Source organism: Chrysemys picta, chromosome 6 (assembly GCF_011386835.1).
Source record: "Chrysemys picta bellii isolate R12L10 chromosome 6, ASM1138683v2, whole genome shotgun sequence".
NCBI classification, from domain to species: Eukaryota; Metazoa; Chordata; order Testudines; family Emydidae; genus Chrysemys; species Chrysemys picta.
In genome coordinates this window covers 32,264,735-32,288,212 of record NC_088796.1, presented here as the reverse complement: position 1 = coordinate 32,288,212, position 23,478 = coordinate 32,264,735, and positions in this window count along the sequence as shown.

The window sequence follows — 23,478 nt, the reverse complement described above, 5'->3', positions numbered from 1 at the left end:
TAGATGAGGACAGGAGTAAGATCTGTCATAGCAGCCAGCTAGGAATCCGCCAAGTTGCCCAGATAACTTCCTGGTATCCCCTCCAGGCTTAAGTAGTGCACATTAACTAATCAGGAACCCTGGGAGTACTGCCAATCAGGCCTTCTGTGGGCAGCACCTCCTGTGGTGCTTGGGCCCACAAGGCTCATACTCAGTCAATAAGTGCTTTTCCAGAGTTATCGGGGGAGGTGTAAATGTAGTAGTTGCTTAGGGACTAGCAGACACAGTTTCTAGACCTGTGGATCCTAACAATAAGTTATGTAAAGAAATAGTATGGTAATTGTGTTCTGCACCTTTTTGTGACAATACATTGCTTTCTGTGGATTCTGTTATTCACACGTTTCCTTGCATGTAATGAAAATATCAAACAGTAAAATACTATGGTAATGAAGGCCATGAATCTTTGGATTGGGGGGAGGAAGTGGAGGGCGAGAATCACATTCCATGGCATTCTCTCTTTCTGGCTCTGACTGTGGAACTCCATTAAATTCAAATATTGTGTGTGGTGAAAAGATGACAGAACAAGGAGCAATGGTCTCAAGTTGCAGTGGGGGAGGTCTAGGTTGAATATTAGGAAACACTATTTCACTAGGAGGGTGGTGAAGCACTGAAATGTGTTACCTAGAGAGGTGGTAGAATCTCCTTCCTTAGAGATTTTTAAGGCCCGGCTTGACAAAGCCCTGGCTGGGATGATTTAGTTGGGAATTGGTCCTGCTTTGAGCAGGGGGTTGGACTAGATGACCTCCTGAGGTCCCTTCCAACCCTGATATTCTATGAACAACAGAAATAGAGTCTGAAATAACTTTAGAAAAACTTCAGCTGTCCCCAGGTAATCTGAACAGATTTTTTTTTTCAGTGAAACCAATTTTATAACAATAAAAATCTTCGTCTGATCCCCTAAAATTTTTCACAATTATTCCTTTTTACTCTACTTTTTTAAAAAATAAACACTTGTCACCACAAGAAAAAGTTGTAATTAATAACTTTAAAAGAAATATGGGAAATTTTTACCTATGAATTTTTGTCTTCAAATATTTTGCTAAAGGAACTCAACCATAAACCAATCATATTCCCTTTTCAAACCATTCCTTTAAGCAGTCAAAACAAAACAAAAGCACCACCAACACTGGAGCTTTAACATAAGCAAAACCATTCTCACACATTATCTGCCACCTTACTACACACCACCAGCTGGATCTGTTCTGAATTGGATTAAGCTGAGTCTATTTTAATTTCTCACAATTAAAAGTTGTGTTGGTTAGTTGTGATGGGAGAGAAGAGCTACTATAGTTCAAACCAAAAATAAAATAAAAAACTTTTATGATAAGTAAAATGTAGGGTTTAACATTTGAACAGTGACCCTCTAAAGAAGTCTAACTAAATATAACAAAGGGAGCATAATATATGGTGTGTGGGTGGGTGGGTGGTGGTGTGTGTGTGTGTGAACAATGCACTACCATTATAATGGTAACTTTTTTTTCTCCAGTTCGACTTAAACTCTCAAAACCAATAACTTCCAGAACTCTCCCCACTATGCCTCAATAGTAATCGCCGCTGCTGGGAAATAACATGAAAGGGATCGATGTGAACTAGAGCTCTTAATTCAAATTTCCCCACATGTTGAGAAAGTCTGGATCCAAACACAGATCTAAATTTTATAGCTCAAATAAATAAAGTGGGACTCCCATCCTCATCAAGTATGCGAGAGTTTGTATGAAATGCAAAATGCCAGGACTTTATTTACCTGGCAATGTAAATGTTATGAATTTTAAAAGATAATGACAAAAATATGAAGTCACATCCTTATTTTCTTAGATTAACTTTACATTGAATATCCTCATCAAACTTTTATTAACTCACAAACTCTATTAAAAATAGCAGCTGCATTTCACTTAAATGGAGGGGGGGAAACCAAAACACAAGAAACAAATTTCCATATTTTTTAACTCTACGCTGTTCCATAGCAAATGGGTATTTGCAAAATCTGAGGTGCATATATTTAATTACATACAACATGTATTGAGGCCTAGTGGGGAGACTTCTGGGAATTATTAGCTTTGAGAGTTTAAATTGAAGTGGAGAAAATAGGTTACTATTATAACTATAGTGCATTGCTCATACACACACAAGTTTACCCTATTGTCCCCTCAGTAACCTAGTTACTAAATAGGATATTTTTGGTGGTTAATTACTGATTCTTCCCATTCCTGATGCTTCATGGTCTTCTGGCCTAGTCAACTCATTGAGGCCTGGCATCCCCCCTGTCACGTGCTTCGTTGCACCATTTCACTCCAGCTTACAGTCATCCCTGGAAAAAGCTTCTGGCTCTGCCCTACATCTGTGCCGTGATGATTAAGTCAACCCCCTTAAAAATTCCAAATCAGATTTACCCAAGTGTACAATAGTTATTTGAGGTGGTTGCTTCCTGGCTGACAAAGAGTGTTCAAAGGTCATAAGTTGGTCCCAGAGTAGGCCCCTCTTGCCATGCAAACTCAGATTCTGCTCATCGCCAAGGTTCAGCTGTGCACCTCCAAGTAAACTGGCTGCCCACCTGACCAATGCCTACAGATCCAATTACTGGTTATCTTGACCCTTTCCCTGGCTCCCCATATCATACCCTTCCATCCATGCCAAATCAGAGCTGCCTCACCACTGGACCACAGTAGTGAACTTCCAGAGGGAACCTACCTATGGGCCAAATGTCAAGAGTGTGACTACATAAGGCACCATGGCACTCTGAGTGCCTGGACCTTTCCCACCAGCATCACCCACAATATGACTTGCCTGCTGTGACTATTTCTCACACTGAAAGAGAAATTTAGGAGGCAGATTTCCCTAGTGATAAAATCCACCCTTAGCCAAATAAACCACAACCCTCTAAAGAAAAGATCTTCCCATACACTAAATGTCAAACCCTCCCCCTCCATTACCAAGTGCTATTACCAAGGCAACACAATTTAGAAGCAGCAAAGAGTCCTGTGGCACCTTATAGACGAACAGACGTATTGGAGCATGAGCTTTCGTGGGTGAATACCCACTTCGTCGGATGCATCTGACGAAGTGGGTATTCACCCACAAAAGCTCATGCTCCAATACGTTTGTTAGTCTATAAGGTGCCACAGGACTCTTTGCTGCTTTTACAGATCCAGACTAACACGGCTACCCCTCTGATACTTGACACAATTTAGAAATTACCTATGGACTCTATGCACCACATTCTAAACATTGCCTAATGAAACCTAAGTCTGCCTCTGGGCAATCCCCAAAGAATCCCATCCCAAATTTTACATAAGACTTAGTGCATGATCATAGAAATATAGGAATGGAAGGGACCTCAAGAGATAATCTAGTCCACACCCCCTGTGCTGAGGCAGTACTAGGTAACAAGCCTTCTCAGCTTGGTGTCATCTACAAATTTTATAAGCACACACTTCACTGCATTATCCACGTAATTAATTAAAATATTGACTAGCACTGGGCCCAGGACTGACCCCTGTGGAATTCCACTAGATATGTCCACCCAGTTTGACAATGGACCATTGATAACTACTCTTATGGTCTTCCAACCAATTATGCACCCACCATGGTAATTTAATCTAGACTACATTTCCCTAGTTTTCTTGTGAGAACTTCCTGTGGGACTGTATCAAAAGGCTTATTAAAAATCTAGATATATCATATCTATAGCTTCCCCCCTATCCACTAGACCAGTAACCCTGCCAAAGAATTAATTCATTTAAGTCTAAGTTTACATCCAGTTACTTTACTAATACTGGGGCTTGGGGCTAGAGTCTGATCTCAGCACAGTTTGGATCAAAGTAACTCTGGTTCAATGAGGTCAGAATCAAGGTATAAACAGCTGACTTCCGTGACAGGATATGCTAAGAAGGGATTTAAAAAAAAATGTAGCTCAAACTTTGAGAATCTGTATGGTCAATCAGTAACAAGTGTCAATGTTAGGGAGGTGAGCAGTTGTGCTAGGGGTTGGAGCAGGAGTCAAGCCTTGTGGTTTGTGCAGGACTCAGGAGTTAAAGTCCAGGGTCAGAGCTGGAGTCAGAGATCAGGTACCAGAGCCAAAGGTCACAGCCAGAATCAGGACTCAGATCTCAGGGTCAGAAGCAAAGTCAGATGCCAGAGACCAGGGTCAGAGCTAACGTCAGGAATCAAAACTTAGGATGAGAACCGGCTTGTCTGGAATGTGGCAGGCAAGGACAAGGCTGGGGCCAAGGCAGGACAGAGCTGGAACAAGCAGGCATAGGAGCTATTACAGCTATAGGTAAATGCTTTGAGCCACTGGACTCAGGGCCGGCTCCAGGGTTGTGGCCACCCCAAGCAGCCAAACAAACAAACAAACAAAAAAAGCCGCAATCGCGATCTGCAGCGGCAATTCAGCGGGAGGTCCTTCGCTCCGAGCGGGAGTGAGGGACCATCCGCCGAATTGCCGCCGAACAGCTGGACGTGCCGCCCCTCTCCGAAGTGGCCACCCCAAGCACCTGCTTGGTAAACTGGTGCCTGGAGTCGGCCCTGACTGGACTGAAGCTGCTCCTACTGCTGTTGGGCTTAAGAGCTAGTTTACTGCTTTTTCCAACCAATTGGGCAGCATACCTAATAAGACAGACAGCTTACTACAGGCCATCTGTGCTTGTTAGATTACCTGGAGATGGGCTCTGCTGTAGCCCCCGATTCCTGACAATAGGTACTGCTGAGGTCCATCATATCACACCATCTTACAACTAGGGCTAGCCGGAACACAAGATCTCCCTTTCATGAAAAAATTCATGATTTATAAATTTGTTTTCATTCCACATTGAAAAAAGCAAACCAAAACTTTTTCAGTGGTGAATCTCTCTCTTTCTCCTCTCTTGCTCTCTGATTTTGACCAGAAATTCTATCCTGGACTTCAGAAACCTTTCCCAATGAAAATTTTGTCAAAGACACATAAAGTTTCAATTTCAACAAATTGTGATCTTCCAAAGAAAAAAATGTTGCATTGAAAAATTCCTGACCACAACTGTGTACTCTATTATTCAGATTTGCTCTGTAACCAATAATACATTAAGGATTTGTCTCCATGGCCTCTACATCAGAGGGGTATGATTTGTAAAGTGTACTAACATGCTACACTCTAACTGCCCCCTTGGAAACTCCATTGGTGCACTCTAAAAGGTACCTAGTTTGCATTAACATAGAGCTGTTTGAAATGAGACTATGTCAATGTGAATTAGGTACCGTTTAAGAGTGAGCCATCAGGGTCTACACAGTACAATTAGAGTGCAACATGTAACAGTGTCTACAAATCACACTGTCTAGTGCACTCTGCTAGCGCTAGCTCTGTTGACAAGACCTAGGTTTTATTTGATGATATTTAGTCCCCTGCAAAGGACCAATACAAAGGCTATACCCAAATTAAGGTGCCATTTAGGACCAGGCCTGGTTGACATTTTTCAAATTTTGAATTTTCAATGAAATTTTCATGGAAAATTTGATTTTTGATGGAAACAGGACTCCAAAATTTTGTGTACAAATGTTCATATTTTTCTAGCAGCTCTTGTCAAGACCTATTTTGAGTGCTTAAGTGGGGCACAGGCACTGCTCTGGCCTGCTGCACATGGGAGAATTTCAGCAACAGTGATTTCCCATCTCCCTTCAAGAGCTACCTTTCTCATACCTCTCTTTAGCTGTTGCTATCCTCTCAAACACAACCACTTACACTAGTACCAAACCATATCAAAAACTTCTGAATCTGGATGTCCTTGTTTTAGGAATTTTCTCCCAATTTCTTTAATTCTTCAGGTATACTTTTTGTTTTAATTAGGTTTGATCTCCCTTACTATTGCCTGTCTACTTTGCCAACATTTCATCCTTTTCTTCACTAAACAAGTACTTGTGCAGGCTCTGTGGCATTCATGATGCTTCAAAGTATTTTGCATTCATGGAATAAGAGAAAAGAAATGTACCATGAAATCTATGAGGCAGATCTTCAGCTGGTGTAAGTTGCCATAACTCCATTGAAGCCAATGGAGATACATTGATTTATACCAGCTGAGGATCTAGCTCAACATATTGAGTCAAATTAGCTCAAATTCCAAATTTCAAACATCAAATACTCACAACAAACTGTTTGTGAATGAGCTCAGACTAATAATTATTTCCAGAAATTATTCCGTGAATAATTCTGAATAACAAATATATTCAGGAAACTTTCAATTGATTCATAGACAATTTACAAACAGAACAAGAGCTAATACATTTATTATGAGGCATTCATCCAGTTTTACTTAGAAGCTAAATATCAAAATAATCAGAATTTAAAAATACTGACAGCGGATCCATTAAAAAAAAAGTAGAACTCTTTTTTTCTTCCTTTTTGGGCAGCAGTTTTTAATTGGTAGGGTTTCAAGGGTTTCTGAGGATTCTTGAATCATCTAGCCATTGAAGAGGAGAATTGGGGAGAGGACAGTGCTTAATGATTCCACTGAGATTTGGGTGGAGAAATCTCCTATCTTAGTACATGATGCAAATTATTCAATTAAGATATCATCTGGGAGCACAACTATTTTCATGGAGCAGCTGCTCTTCCTAATAGCTTCCTCTATACAAATGCCCTTAGATATTCAGCATGAAATCCTATTGAAAGAATGATTGATCAATGTAATGGGGGCGGGAACAGAAGACAGTTTTCCAGTGACTTAGTTTAGAGCTCAGCTGCAAAATCTTATGGCACATGGCATACAATATATCAACATATTATCCTAGGAACATATTACTTTTCAAATTAATGTTGGTTTTCAAAACTGGGCTAATTCTGAGTTATTTCTGTTTCTTTGTTTCAAAAATTAAAATATAATTTTCTGTTCCCTTATTCTGCAAAGTTAGCTAAACTCTTTTTGGTATGAAAAGAATTAACTGCATTTGATATATTAAAGGTGAAACATTTTCTACAGCTCTTGATTTTGTTATTGTTGGGGGGACGGGCTTTAAACCTCTTTTGTATGACTAGGAGAGCTTGTAAAGTGGGCAGCCTTAAAAAGTTCATTCTGGTTTTAGAGAAATTATAATTTTCATTAGTATTCCCTATGTTTACATAGTGATACTGTTAGAGCCAATAATAAACAGGGAGTAACATTTTCAAAAGTGCTTAAGTACCTTTGACTTTCAGTGGGACTTAGTCAATTAGGTGCTTTTGAAAATTTTACGTAGATTCTCAGCTGATGTAAATTGTTTCATTGACTTCAAATGGAACTATGCTAACTTCAGTTGACACCACCTGATGATCTTGGCCCATATCTCTAGAACTGAAATCAACCTTTTTTACTTACATGCATTGTAATTAAGGAGTTTGACTTTAGGTTGAAAGCAGGCAGGGCTTGGATGAGGACTCAGTCCTGTACAAGGATCCAATTAACCATGAATATTTTAACTGAAGGAATTACCATCCAATCTTGTGATTCTGGTGACTATATAAATCAGTTGATCTTCATTCCTGTGGATTATGATCCTCCCACAAATCCTCACTAGAATAAGAGTGCTTTTGTTTTATTTTTATTATATATTGTTATTCTATGTTGTATATAGTGTTACATATCAGAGGGGTAGCTGTGTTAGTCTGAATCTGTAAAAAATTGCACTGGGGCATGAACATTTCGTAGGTGAACTCACTATAATCATGGGCTTGATATTTACTTCAGCTATAGACACACGTCTGAGGCACAATTCCTGCACTACTCCCCTTTTACTTTGGGGGAGGAAGGAGAAATAATTCATTTACTATAAGTAATTTACTTCATTCACCCGCTGCAGCCTACACTGGCTCAGCTACTTTGGTCAGAAAATAGAGGGCTCTGTGACAGCCCATGTGCTGCCTTGTGGCTGGATGCAGCATTTCTGGATTTTCCCCTCACCCTAGCTTCACTGACCAGTCATTCAGGTCTGTTGGTAGCCCTCTTTTGTTCTCTGATTCAGCCCTCTGGCCAGGTCACCTTCTAGTCTCACCCCTTTCAGGGTAAGTCACCGTCAGTCCAATAACAGTCCATCTGCCTTGTGCCAGGGATCCAGCCTGACTCTAGGCCCACAAGGCCTTATGACCGCTTCCCCGGGCCTTCACCAGGCCTTTCCTTGGTGGCCTGTAGGGGAACCCATTCCCTCCCTCTAATCTGGGTTCCAGTCAAGGGCCGCTGTTGCAGGCTATTAAGGTCTCCTTCTTCCAAGTTCCTGCATCTTCTCTGTAGGCTTCTTCCTACTGTGGTCTGCCTCTAGGCCTTCTTCCCCAGCTCTCTTCAGGCCTCAGGGGAAAGGTAACAAAGGAAAGGCACAACACAAAAATAGTCAAAACATGTCCCTGGCCTCCCTCCATTCAGGAGACACCCGATGAACCATAGCCCAGTTCAGTGACCTCAGTATCATGCAAAGTTTGTATGAACTCTCTGCCAGCTTCATCCTCCACAGTGTTCCTTCCAGAACTGGTCAGCACCAACCTCTTAACTCTTCTCCTCCAGGACTGGCTTGCCTTGCATGATGGCTATGGGGGAGAGGGATGCCTGAGCCCAAAGCTGCTCCTAAATCCCTTCTTGCCTGGTACAGGGTTTGTATACCCCATCACAGACTTTTGTCAAGGGTTTGCTGATTCCCTTCCCTCCCATTCCATCTGCCCCAGGGAAGGAATAAGCAGAAGAATAGCCTCATTTATGCCTATGCACCAGTAGTCCAAATAGATACGATGTGTGTGTGGGGGGGGGATTATTCCTTCTTCCTTCCCTGTACAGACTTGTAGTCACAATGTAGCCCCATCAGTGTCACTTGTTTTATCTGCTCTTTGTTCATTATGTCCCTCCAGAAATCATTTCTTGAATTTCTTCTCTGCACTCCTGCCAAATTAATATCTGAGCTGATAACAGGGTTGCTCAGAATTGAAGTCAGTATTTTATCTGTGGTCACATCAGAGCTATGCATATATACATAAAGAGAAAGAGTCCCAGGCAATCTCCAATTCATTGAGGTACTTAAGCACATACCTAACTTTGAGTAATCCCATCAATAAAGCAGCTCACATACTTAAAGTTAGGCATGTGTTTAAGCACCTTGATGAACAGGTGCAGCAGAAAGGGACTATTACTTCTCCATTCTATAGTGTGAGCATGAAAATTTCACTTCTATTTATTGCTGCTATACCACATTTCTGCTTTCTGAAGTTCCCCATCTCATTGAATAGCTGAGCTTTGCAGTCATTCTCCTAATATACATTACTTTTTTTCAAGATGATTCAGAATCTATATGAATGTTTTGGGGCCCATTTTTTCCTGAGCCTGGGCTGTGGGAAGGAGGAGCGAGAAGTAGATGAGGAATGGGCTCTGTTTCCTCCTGTGCCCTGGTGAGTTTTGTTTGTGTGGTGTTTCTGTCTACTTTTTTAATTTCTCTACATCCTTTGCGTGCTCACAGTAAGGATGTTATTTAATTGTTGCTCTCACACCACCAGCTGATATGTTTGAGAAGGATCAATTAAGAAAAATCCATCTATCCTCCCAGGCTATTGTATGGCACCTGAGGTTGTGTTATGGTTACTGATCCACCTCCACCTGTCTTTATAGTCCCCACAAATTCTTCAACTTCCATCATTTTGGAACTACCCTTAATTCTTTTATGCTATTCGGTGAACTCCAAAGGTGAAATTATTGCCAGGCTTTTGTAAATCTTCGTACTGTCTTTCTATAAGTTCTCATAAAGCATTAGGGACAAGGTAAGCTTTACAAAGTTAGACATGACATTTTCAGCCACAGGCACCTTTGCTGTTATGACTTTTTCTAATAGTCTGTCTTGTAATTATACTGATTTCTATGTTGCTTCCCTGTTGCATGCAACAGATGATACTCCAGTCCATCCTAAGCTTGTTTAGCCATTCTCTGCCAATCAGGAAGGCTCATTTCTTTCATTTGCAATGAACAGCAATGATAAGAAGGTACCTTTCATAATGGACTGTGAAATGTGGACATCCTAATACTTTTATCTTTCTCTGGCCATAGTTTTTCAAAATTAGTTCCCTGCTTTTTATTGACCGTATTGTGAATCCCTTAACCCCACTGGCTTCGGTGACACCACTCGTGTAATTTCTTACCAATGAGAGTTGGGGTTCACAGTCTATCTCTATGTTAGAAAATGTTTGTACATTTAATCAGAAATTACAGTTAACACAGCTCTGTATCATCTATTTCCATTCTCATTTTCACATCAGGCTAACTCAATATGGATTCTAGTTCCACTTATTCCACGCTAAGTACAGTTCCAAGAAATGGTATACAACATAAAACCAATGGGACTAAGGCTCCTAATGGCAAGTTTTTTCTAAAGGTGCAGATGGGTGCTTAGTGGGATTTTTAAAAGTGCCTAGGTACCTAACTCCCATTGAATTCAATTAATTGTAGTTTGAAGAATCACTTCAGAAATGAGAGACCTGGTTCAAGTCCCTGCTCTGACTCAGGCAGAGAGGAAATTTTTCTATGGGTGGAAACATAGGTGCCTTGGGGTCTTTAGGAACCATAGGATTAGGTGGCAGCTGTTCAGGGATTTATGAGGTCAAAGTGACAGTTGAGTGTCTAAATCCCTTTGTGGATCTAGAACTAAATCCTATGTCACTTGACTTTGTCATCTAAATCCTGTGGGCCTTTAATTGCTGAACAGAACAATGCCTAAATACCTTTAAAAATCTGGACCTAATTACTTCACCTGGGAAGTTACTGTGGATTAGGCACAGGACTACAAGTGACATTTTCATTCACTTTAAAGTCCCTTTATACAATCAGAGAGGTATAAAGGGACCACAATGTAAGATAGAACAAGGACCAAGAATTCACCAAGATGGTTAGGGAATCAACCTCATATTCTGGGTGTCCCTAAACCCCTGACTGCTAGAAGCTGGAACTGGATGATAGGAGTGAATCATTCAATAAATTGCCCTGTTTTGTTTGCTCGCTCTTAAGTATTTGTTGGAAGACAGGATACTGGGCTAGATGAACCATTGGTCTGACATAGTATGGCCGTTCTTATGTTCTAATGTATCATCCTGCTTCTAGGTATACCTAATCCTGCCTCAATGTGGGGGGGATGGTCTAGATGACCTCTTGACATCCCTTCCACACCTACATTTCTATGATTTTATATTTGTGGTGACCATGAAATTAAACTCTGTAAGCCTCATTTTTCTCAGCTGTAAAATGGGGACAATTACTTTTAGGCTAGGATTTAAAAAAAACAAACTCTAAAGGAGTTAGGTTCCTGAACCCCACTAACAACGTGTAGGCTCCTTTGGGAATCCCAGCTTTACCTCGCACTTTGTCATGTTTTGAGGAGGGACATAATCATTTTTGTAGGAAAACAAAGCTAGGTACAGTCTTAGAATCATAGAGCTAGAAGAGACCGCAAGGTCATCTAGGCTAACCCCCTGCCAATATGCAGGGTTTGTTGGGCCTAAACCATCCACGTCTTATGCATAAAGAGGCCAGCATTCCTTGCCAAAACTTATTTTTCCTAAAGTTTGGTATCTGAGCTGTTTTTAAGTCATCTTTCTTTTTCCCCTGCTGTTTTTGGGATTACCTTTGTTATCCTCCATAACCATTTGGTTTGGGTTTTTTTCTTAACCCCGTTCTGATTGTTTGCTCTCCTGTTTCTTGTTCTGCAAGCTTATGTGATGCTGCATATTCTTGTTTGGCTGCCTCCCTCGATATTCCATTTTTTTTGTATTTTTTTAATCTTTGAATAACCATGCCTAAAACCGTAGAGAGCTTGATCCTGCTCCTATTGAAGTCCATTGGAAAATATCAGTTGACCTGAGTTGTTCAAGATCAACCCCATTGACCTCTCTATTTGTTCCTTGCATTCTTCTTTTTCAGAAGAAGTGTAGTATGATGTATGTTAGTGGTGGTGTATTTTAGAATCCCACAGTCATCTCCTACAGAGATGGATTTTAATACTTCTCCCAGTCTTACTCATTCTAGCAGCCTGATCTTAATTAGAGTTGAGTAAAAGAAATCCCATGAGACTCAACAGAGAATGCTGATGATCAGCATTTCTCAGAATCAACCTTGTGGGGCAGAACTTCATCTGCTGTCTTTTTTTTTTTCTTAGTTCCATAGACGTAAACTGGGAATTGGCCCCTTTACTTTCTTAACTCCTACAAATTTATTTTCCTTCAATCCTTTAAAGTAGTATCAGTGTACCAATGAAGTTAATTCCAAAACTCATTAAACTAACGTAGAGGTGCTTCAGATCATTTGATATGTTTACTCATAGAGCTGCCTTCCAATATTTCAGATTTGTCCTAGTTTATTAGCATTTCTTTTGTATAATACTGTACACAACACTGTCTTGGAGTAAGCTTCACATTTCTAATGCACCTTAAAGATTTCTGCTGTCCCTGGTATTCTTACTTTGCTGACCTTTCTAGGTTCAGGACAAATTACTGTGTGTGTGCATGTTCACATGTTTGCATGCTTAGTGTACACACACAACAAAATGCATAGATTTATACAACAAACAAGATATGCTCTTCATTATAATATCTGGGGAAAATAAACTGTTGGAAATCCTATTCTATTGGATTCTTCTGTCAGTTTATGAATGTAGATTAAAAGATATCTGTACAATGAATACACATTTCTCTGGATATCAGGAAAATCCTTTGTATGTATTCGGGCCATGCATTCTAGGGGTATGTGCGTGTCCCTGTGTGTATACAAACACACTCAGATAGATAGATAGAGCTGAACTATATTGCTTCTGAATAATATTTGTAATGCTCCAGATGCTGGAAATGACAGTCTTTGTGTATGGTATGTCTTCAGTACAATTTAGACCACCATACGCTCATTTGCCCTCAAGTAGGCCTATTTAAAGTATAATTGACTGCCCTGGCAATTATTGTGAATAGCAGCTGTCTGCTGGTGAAAAAGGCATATATATAATGAGAGAGAAAGGATCAAATACAAGCGATAGAAGAAAGGCATAAAGAAAATATCTATATCACGTATTTTAGACCAGATTTTTTAGAGAAAAGCCACAAGGCCTATTAGCCATTTCCAATTAGGGACTATCAAAAAATGAATGAAGGTACTCATCTATTTATGAAAAGCAGCTGGGTCTACCCTAAATATAAAACTGGCAAAAGTTTATTTGTTCTAAAATTGTTACAGCTTACAGCACTTCATTTATTTTCATTAGCTACGTTAGGTTTTGTGAAAACCTTTGTTGTATCATGTACCTTCTGCATCAGACAAAAACACCTTGCTTTGTTTTTCTCCTAAATAGCTACATAATTAGATGGATTATTTCATGTGTCTGTGCGTGTGTTTGCTGAAGAGAACAAGCCAGATAAATTAGCACTTAGCAGAACACACAATAGCACATAATATGCCCTTGTGTTTCGTATAAAGCTTTATTTGTCATTCACGGCTGGTTGGCAAAACTGACTTTGCTTTTGAAAATGACAGGTGGTACTCTGGTGCTTTCTGTATGAAAAAGAGAAACAACCTTCACCAAGACAGCTTCTGTCAATAGCTCCTGTGATTTAGCATTCAATCCTGGGCTTGTGTTTCTTCTAAAGTTTTGTTTCATTTGCATCTCTTAGGCCTGACATCATCAAGCCAGTTTAATAGTTGAGATTCTATGCCACAAGTTACATACAGTCCAGAAAGACCTTCCTCCTTCCTACAGGTCTGATTATAAGACAGGTGAAGTTCGGTATATTTCAATAAACTTCTACATTCCATGTCAGGAATCAATAGCACTTCTCCTTTCTTTAGGGGTTATTAAATTGCAGCTGTAACATTAGCCTTCTTTATCTAATTGATTGTCTTTTCACAGGGCTAAAAAAATCAATAGCAGTCAATGGGACTGCCCTGTTTTTACTTAATAGATGTTTTCTCCTAATTGGCTCCCTGGGTGGCTTCAGTGAGCTCAGTATGTTTTCAAAAGTCCACAATATGTTGCAGCTCTTGTAAACTATTTTACCATGTGCAACAGTTATTGATTTTATAATGAAATCTAGAAAATTCAATAGCAATCAGGAATATAGATCAGGATTCCTAGGTAAGTTAAGGCAAAGAGCAAACTCACTTTGCTACCACTTCAAGCTGTGATCCAATTAAATGTCTCCTTAAAGTATTACATTTGCTAAAGACTTTCATCAAAGTCACTTGATCAACTGTACGAAACTGCATATGAAGTAAAAAGTATGAAAAACAGATGCCAGTGTTTTGACCACACTTTGGCATTATAATTGTTTGCTAAACAATTATTGACAAAAAATGAATAAGAGAAAAAAGTGTGACATTTTCATCAAAATCATTACAATTAGCTGATCATTTAATTGTGTCCACCTTGACATCTTAAAATGTTAATTCAAATAAGCTGACTATGGAAAATCAAGTTGGGGGGAGGGGACAAAAACCTAAATCTAAAGCCACTCAGCAATTAAGTACCAAAATGATGCATTTGACCTTTGCTGAAAAGGTCAATATGTCAAATGCCTTATTCTCAGAGTCCACTCAACACTTAGAAGCTCAGTTCTGTCTCTGAGAAGCTTCAGAGGAAGCCAGATCATGCTAGCAATTTTTATTTAATGGCACTGTGAAGTAATGCTGCCCCAGGTCCATTCGATAAAGGGACTAGTTTTCTTTCTTTTGCATCATTGTCAAGAAGTAAAGCAGCATCAGCAGCATGTCAATCAAAATATGCAGGGATCAGCAGTCAGTGTTGCAAATAGTAGATACTAAGATGCTATCTATATTAGAGAAATTTGCATTGGTTACTGATGTAAGACCTGCTTTACATAGGGAACTGCATCTGCATTAGAAGTCTGGAGCAAGGTAACTACATTGATTTAGTTACAGCCATCCAAATTTCTGTAATAGCAATAGGGCTTCACAAGTTCTCCAGTGATGAGATATAGAAAGAGGGAAACTCCTCCTCCTCATTATACACAATTTTAAAAATAAAATGAAGAAAATCGGGGCTTATGTTGTCTTTTAAAGGATAGGACATTTTGATTTGTGTTTTTGTAATTTAAACGGGGATGACGTTTCTTCTCTTTGTTCCATTTACTTAAAAGGCAAACAAAGGGAATAAGATTTTCTTTGGTTTTGTTCTTTTATTTCATCTTTATTGGTGATGTTGTCCTAATGCACAAAACAAACCCTTTGTTTGTCCCACATCTTCAGTGGAGGATTCTTCTAACTTCATCAGCTGGATCCTCCTCATTTTAACTCCCCCAGCAGGCTATGGGTGCACGATTTGTTTCCTCCAAGAAATAAATTTCCCAGACTTGCTATCTCTCTGATGACTAAGTCTCTTTTAAAATCAGGATGGAACTGTTGTTTGCATACACACAATTAGGTTTGTATGTGTAAATGATAATTGCTTATGTATAGAGGTACAGTAATGACACAAGTTAATTAGCATCTGGGCACAAGCTAGTACTCATGGTAATATGTGGCATTACCATGAACTAAAGCAACCACGCATATGAGTTCTAAACATAAATCATGGACCCATCACAAGATCATATTGTTTTCTCTTTTGCTACTGCTGTGAACTGTTGGTCACAGAAATCATGAAAATCTATCACAAGAATCAAAGAATTTCCTGAAATTTTCATAAGTTTTCAGTGTTCTAAGCTGTATGTGTGTATATTACATAATTTGTGTACAAGTAAAATGGAGTGTTAACAAGACTAGCTTAATACATGTCACAGGAGGTCAGCAAACTCTGAGAAAAAATATATGTATAATACAAGTGTGACTGAGTAAAGCCTTTTCTACCACATGAGTATCTGGGTGCAGTATCAAGGAAACTAGGAATCCACAGAAAACAGTCCCACAAACATAAGCGTGATGGAAAAACAAGTGCTTATGATTTTTTTTAATACACACAAGAAAAACACACAGTCCCCAATACACCAAACCTACCCTGAGTTCCTTCTACTCCACAAACCCTATGGCAAAACCAAATGGTTAGCTGCAGATCAGCTGTCTGCCTAGAATAGCTCTCTTCTACATGTCCCCAGCTTCTCCCCTTCCCAGGTCACTGCCTCCCAAGCCAATTACCCTGACTCTTCATCTAACCTGCGTAGTCACCAGGAAAATATGCTGGACTTTGAGGCCATCAGTTCCAGAAAAGTCTTCTAGTTTTCTCATGTGTGCTGAGCAGCTGCTCTCTATATGCCTGAGCAGTGTGAGTGAAAGAACCGTGGCTAACAGCCACTATGTTACGTTCAGTGGCATTCATGCAGAATTCAGAGTGCACATGAAGAAGGAGCTTGGGACCTGCTTCTGTGAGGTGCCAGGTGGGTTCTGAAGTGGTTCTGCACACTGCAGAAGCAGGCTCAAAGGTCCCAGTCTAGGCAAGCACTTAAGTACATGCTGCTTTGCAGGACTGTGGCCTTAATAAATTGCCACCATGCTAGCGCAATGGCACAGTAAGTATGTCTACATTGCAATTAGACACCTGCAGTTGGCCCATACCAGCTGAGTCAGGCTTGCGGGGTTCAAGGGCTGTTTAATTATGGTGTAAACATTTGGGCTCAGGCTGCATCATGAGCTCTGGGTCCCTTCTACCTCGCAGGATCCTAGAGCTCAGGCTCCAGATCGAGCCCAAACATCTACACTGCAATTAAACAGCCCCTTAGCCCAAGTTCTGCGAGTCTGAGTCACCTGGCACGGGCCAGCTGCTGGTATCTAATTGCAGTGTAGACATACCCAGTGACTTTTTCCTTACCATTCTCACTTATTTAGGATGAAGACCCATTTCCAAGTATAGTGTGAAGGAGATGGTCTTCAGCGTGCAGGTCTTGTGACTATCTCGAGGACAGAGGAGATTTGAAGTTGTAAGAGGACACTAATATAAAAGAGACTTTCTTGTATTACAGCCTAATGCAGCTCCTATTTAAGTCAATAGGAAGACTCCCTTTGACTTGAATGAGAGCTGAATCAGGCCCTTAGTTAATGAGGTCAAAGCAAGAACAACGAAGCTGAATCAGATTTACTCTCCAGAAAATTCATAATGGCATAACCTACTGAATATAGAAATAATGAATCAAATTAACACATGAAGCAGCACAGATCTGATATCAGATTCTGGTACATAAAATCACCATGGAAAGGCCTCTGGTGCTGGCTTTCCCTCACTCCAGGAAAGCCATATTGTGGAGCAGGTATATAGACACCAGTAGACCACTCTTCAGCTACAAGCCAGTGGGATCTCTCCATGGGCCAGGCCAGTGATTTTTCTCTTGAAGCATCTTGCTTTATTCCACTCCGTTGAATATGGATCACACCTTGAATCTGAATTGAAGTAAACTCAACATGATGGGATAGTATGCAACTTTTAAAGGCCAGATTCTGCCTTGACCTTCTCAGTGTGGGGAGGTATGGTGTGAGCAATCTTCATTCCCGTTGCATGATCTGTGTAAAAGCCAGTCTATACTCTGGGGAATATAGGAGCTGCTGCTTCCCTGCTCCTTAAGGTGCATGGTGCCCCACAGGAGAAAGGGCTGTTTTTACTTGCAATGATCTGCTTGCATTTACTTATTTGGGGCCAGGTTTTGACACCCAATACATGTTCTATTGTCTCACTGATTTCAGTGGGCCAATTCATAGAATAAAGTACTACTCATTGATTAAGGGTGGGGGGATTTAGCCCTTGAGGCTACCATGAACGCTGTGTTTTGCCCCTGTGCACGCACACATGCACATTTTGTGAGAACAGCTTAGCATCTAGTTTTGAAAACTGGGCCCTTAAAGTTCAACATATTTTAATGAAAGGGAAAAACAGGGAAAAGGCATATATTATGGATGGGGTGTAAGGTAGCAGCCAGCGACTTAATGTGGAGTGGCTTCACTCCTTTGGTACTATTATGTTGTTGCTGTGGGAGTGCAGGAAATTGGCAGGTACTTAAACCAATATTCTCTTCAGATGAAAATAGCTAGTTGGAACAATCCTTTTCTATTAAATCTGCAACCTGATTGTAATTTTTTTTCTACAGCCTTCTCTAGAAATACAATGACCAAGACTAAATGCATCATGTTCTGCCTGGAGTTATACCATGTACCATGTAATTTAAATGAAAAATGGTGATAGAATGGAACAAGGTCTTTTGTTTAAATTATGCAATATTTGTATGCTCGCTCTTCAAATTTAGTGCTCATCTCAGAAAAATGTGCCTGATGCAGGAGAGGTATGTTCATATGTCCAAAAGTGATGGAGTCTTGGGATGGATTAATGGTTGTGATTAAAATCAGAAACCCTCCCTGCCATAGCACATAAACTGTAGATTTGAATACAAAAGAGATGTCATAAAGGATGGGTGTCATTAAGAACATTAAAACACATTACCTATATTTATTTCTCCTTATATCCCACTTCTGATAACTCTTTTTAATTTACATACACTGAAAAGCTATAGAAGCCAAATAAATAAGATTTTGGATTATTATAAAAGAAGGACAGAGTTTGCAAAAATATGTAAGGTCCATAATCCTTGACACAAAGTTAAGGCAATGAAAACCATCTTGAAGTAAATGATAAAAGCATAATGGCACTGCCATTATGATTAAAATATTAGTAAGATATACACCTCAACCCCGATATATCGCGACCCAATATAACACAAATTCGGATATAACGTGGTAAGGCAGTGCTCGGGGGGGAGGGGGGGGCTGCGCATTCCGGCAGATCAAAGCAAGTTCGATATAACGCGGTTTCACCTATAATGCGGTAAGATTTTTTGGCTCCCGAGGACAGCGTTACATCGGGGTAGAGGTGTATATTACTGGTTTCAATTAATAACTATTCTTATATGTAAAAAAGATAACTCCGGTGCCACTAGAAGTTTGTGTAAAAGTCACTGCTGGAAATGGAAGTAGCCAGTAGAAATTATGTATTTCATGACTAGATGGCAAGGATAAACACAGTGGAACCCTGTTTATCTGATCTAATTGGGACCAGGGCCAGATCGGATAATCAAAAGTTTGGATAATCAGGAGAATGGGCAAAGAGGTTATTTAAAGATGTGGAGTTGCTTTTAAACTAGCTGACCCCTCCCGAGCCCTGGTGCCAGGGGCTGACAATCCAAGCCCCACTGCCCAGGGATGAAGCATGTAACTTTGCTTCATTGGCCCCTGTGGTGTGGGGCAATTGCAACAAAAAGGTTGAGAAACACTGTTCCTGTTTGTGCGCTGGTGGTTTGGTTAATACGGAGAGCTGGATAATGGACGCTCGGATAAACAGGGTTTTATTATAGAAAGAAATGTTTGAAAAAATCATATAGACAATCTTTCTTGTATATGTAAGTATCAGACCTTACTATACTTTCATTTTTATATTTTCACGTAAAACCAAACAAAACTACACTTGCATCTATCTTTTGCTTACTCAAAATTTATAAACACAAAACCATAAAAAATGGTGAAATATTCATGTACAATGGCGTTCTACAAAGAGTGACAAACTCCAGCACCTGGCTGAAACACCACTGTCAAGTGATTGTTAGAGTATAGACTGGCTTTTACACAGGTCATGCAAGGGGAATGAAGATTGCTCACACCATACCTCCCCACACTGAGAAGGTCAAGGCAGAATCTGGCCTTTAAAAGTTGCATACTATCCCATCATGTTGAGTTTACTTCAATTCAGATTCAAGGTGTGATCCATATTGGAATAAAGCAAGATGCTTCAAGAGAAAAAATCACTGGTCTTGCCCATGGAGAGATCCCACTGGCTTGTAGCTGAAGAGTGGTCTACTGGTGTCTATATACCTGCTCCACAATATGGCTTTCCTGGAGTGAGGGAAAGCCAGCACCAGAGGCCTTTCCATGGTGATTTTATGTACTAGAATCTGATATCAGATCTGTGCTGCTTCATGTGTGAATTTGTTTCATTATTTCTTTACTATCTAGTAAGAATATCTGGTAAAACAAACCTAACTAAACCAAGGATGATTAGAAGTATATGCATTCTCTGTGAAACCGATAGTGTAAGTAGACACATGTAAAAGTGTCTAACTCTGACACCAGATACCTTGTGAATGTCACAGTAAATACCTTCAGTTCAGGTCAAAATGAGACTCAGAACAAGGCTGGGATTGGGCTTGACCACTTTATGCCTCCTTCATCCCTTGCACAGCCAGGAAAACTGGACTACAATCTGGCCCTCAGATGTCACTATTTTCACCAAATACACTACAGAACACCTACTAACATATGCTGACATATTATTGTAAATAATTAAAGCTAACCATACTTGTGTCTAAATGAAAGCACAATTAAAAAAAAAAAGCAAGAGTAATACATTACTGATTCACCATGTTCACTTATTTAACAAGTAACTAGGATGGGTTGCAGGGAAATTCCACAGTGAAAAGCTAAGGCAGGAATTTTCCCACTCATCCCAAGGAGACAGAATAGGAGTGGAACTGTTCTGCCCTCTTCCATGAGAGGAATGTCCAGAGGACCTTGCCTCTTTTTTGCCCCAATCATCCCTATACATGGATGTACTAGGAGTCCCTTTGGAGCTTCTCTCTGCAACATGAAGCAACACATACCCTACACATACCCCTACTCAATACATTCTATCCCTTCATTATGCTGTGGAATCACACAAGTTCCGTGGCTGGTGGATCACTCACTCTCATGGAGGAGGCAGTAGATTTTTCCTCTTGCTTGCTAATTCACAAAATTAATTAACTCACAATGGGTCTCCCACTATGTCTGAAATAGTGAAATTGCATAGTATCTAATGCAACCTGAACCATTACTTAAGGTTTTTTTGTATGATATTAAATACTGATTTAATCTGTAACATCCTGCAAACACAGACTTAGAAAAGCTACATGTTAAGATTGAACTGAGATCCATTCACACATCATATACTATTGACTTCAGTGACAGGAGGACTTGGTCCCATATATACCAAGAAAAGCCAGCTAGAAACCCAGAGAAACAGAGATCTGGATGATATAAAGGGACAGATTCTCTGTTGGTGATCAGCATCATGTCAGTGGAGCTATGCCAGTTTACACCAGCTGAGAGGGTATGGCCCTCTCTACCTGAGCTCTATGAGAAATTCCTATGTCTGATGACACAGGAAAAAGATTCTATTGAAAGGAAATGTAAAAGCCTCATTCAAGTCATACTATGTCAATGAAGGATTTTGTATACCTCAGAACTATGGACCAAATCCATCCCTAATGTAAATCCATTGACTGAGCTGTACCAGGGATGAATTTGGCCTAGTAACTTTTGTAACATATCCATTCATCATAGATCTTGAAATGGTGATGCTCATTTCTTTTATTTGTTTAGTTACAGCACTGCAACTTGTGTGAAAAGACTAGCTGTTAAATGGAAATTCTGCTCTGTTGACTGGAACAGGGTTTATTTTAAATACAAAGATAATCTGTGACCACAAGAAAGGAAAGACGTATCCATGAATGTGAGACTTTAATTTGCCTGCTTTCCCCTGTTAGAACTGTGTCTTGAAATATAAGCAAGGGGATTTATAATAGCAGACCTTTTGTACAGTCACTTTACAACTGTCTGTAACAAGAATAAATCTATAAAGCAAATTCAGTTCAATAAAAGCAAACTTCCTTTCACTGACCTTAAACTAGGAACATTTCTGACTCTCATCTACATATCAACTTTCCACAATACTACTGGTTGCACACCTGTAGTATACTAACTGTTACTGAGTTTGAGTGTTAAAAGCAACGTGTATTTCAGACACATGATTCTTAGTGCAACCAAACTTTCTGTGATATGAACTTCCCATTACTCATTACTGTTCTGATTACTGTAACCAAAGGAGCATGTGAGAGGAGAGTGTGTATCTGGGCCTTGCAGAATGAGTATGGGACATAGTTTAACAATTAAAAGCTGTTGAAAATGGTTTCCAATTAGTTTGTTTCTGAATTTGATGCTTTTTAATCAATTAGCAAACACAAGAGGGGTTTGAAGGGGTTAACTGGTGAAACCTAAGTTCATATCAACTAAGTATAAATCTGCAATTCCCAGGCAGTAAAGACAACCTTTCCAAATGTGGGTGCCTAAAGTAAAGAATGTACATCCGTATTTCGGGTCCTACATAACTTGCCTGTTTTTCAAGATGCTGGGTATGCGCAGCTCTTACAGAAGTCACCTCTGGACACTGATAGGAGGTAAAATGTTGTTGCTCTTTAGAAGATTTGTTTAAGTAAAGGATTTTAGGAATTAAATATGTTTAGCTATTCAATGTCTCATCTCTACCCTTGCTAACTCTTCCCACAGACTCAGCCCTGATTCCTATTTAATGCACTAGCAATGTCCTTACATTACAAATGAATGAATACATGCTAACTATGTATGGCTCATGAAATCTGTTACATCCAACATATAGTAACTGACTAGTAAAACCCTGGCGGTAGCAAGTGGAGTCCGCTTACATTATATGTGCTACACAAAAAACTACTTTCTATTAAGCACAATAAACCCATATGTAAAGTGGTAAGCAACTCAGAAAATGGAAAGTTCCGTTTCTATAGCTCCTATTTAGCAAAGTATTTAAGCATGTGTTTAACTTAGGCATGTGCTTCATTGCTTTGCTGAGGATGGATGGTCTGCTGAATCAGGACTTAACTCCGCTCCATTCCTTCTCAGACTTAATAATCTGTAAACAGAAAATGAATTCATTGTTTGTCATTTACAGTAGTTTCCATTAATCATGGAGCAAAAGATGTAAGTAGAATTACATTAATATTAATGTGCATGTGTACACAGAAATGAGCTACATATATACAGCATGATCATAGACAGCATTAGGCAATGAGTGCTATCCCTATTTAGTAGAATGATAACAAGCTTTTTAGTAAACCCTGACTGACACTAGAAAGACCCCTGATTTGTATTGTTCCTATTCATAGAACAATTTGTAGCAAGAGTACCTGATTCTCTCCTCCCCACATACAACTATGTTTCCTGTAATAAGGTCAACTGTAGCAGAGCAATGCGTTGCCTGTGTGGCTGCCAAGTTTCAATTGAAATGTTGTGATAAATTTCACTGCCAGGTCAGATGTTATTTTCTGATTAAGGAGGGTTCAAGCTGGTTTTCTTAAAGAACCACTCTTGATTTTTATAGGGTCCAGTGATTTGTTCCTGGAAGTTGATTTACCACAGATTTGACCCCCTTTACTCTTGACTGACCTCTTCCAAAATTGTCAAGACTCAGGTTCACCATAGTCATTGGTTGAGAAAGTATTTTAGTAAACTGGGCTTCATTTAATTAGTGTGAAAATAGGCCTTACCAAATCAATAAGACAGGAAGCATTCACTTTATTGCTTTAGACTAGAGACTTAAAGGTCATGTTATATAAACAGAGTTGGTCACATAACAAAAGCAGTAGTAAATGCTGGAAGTCTCAACACC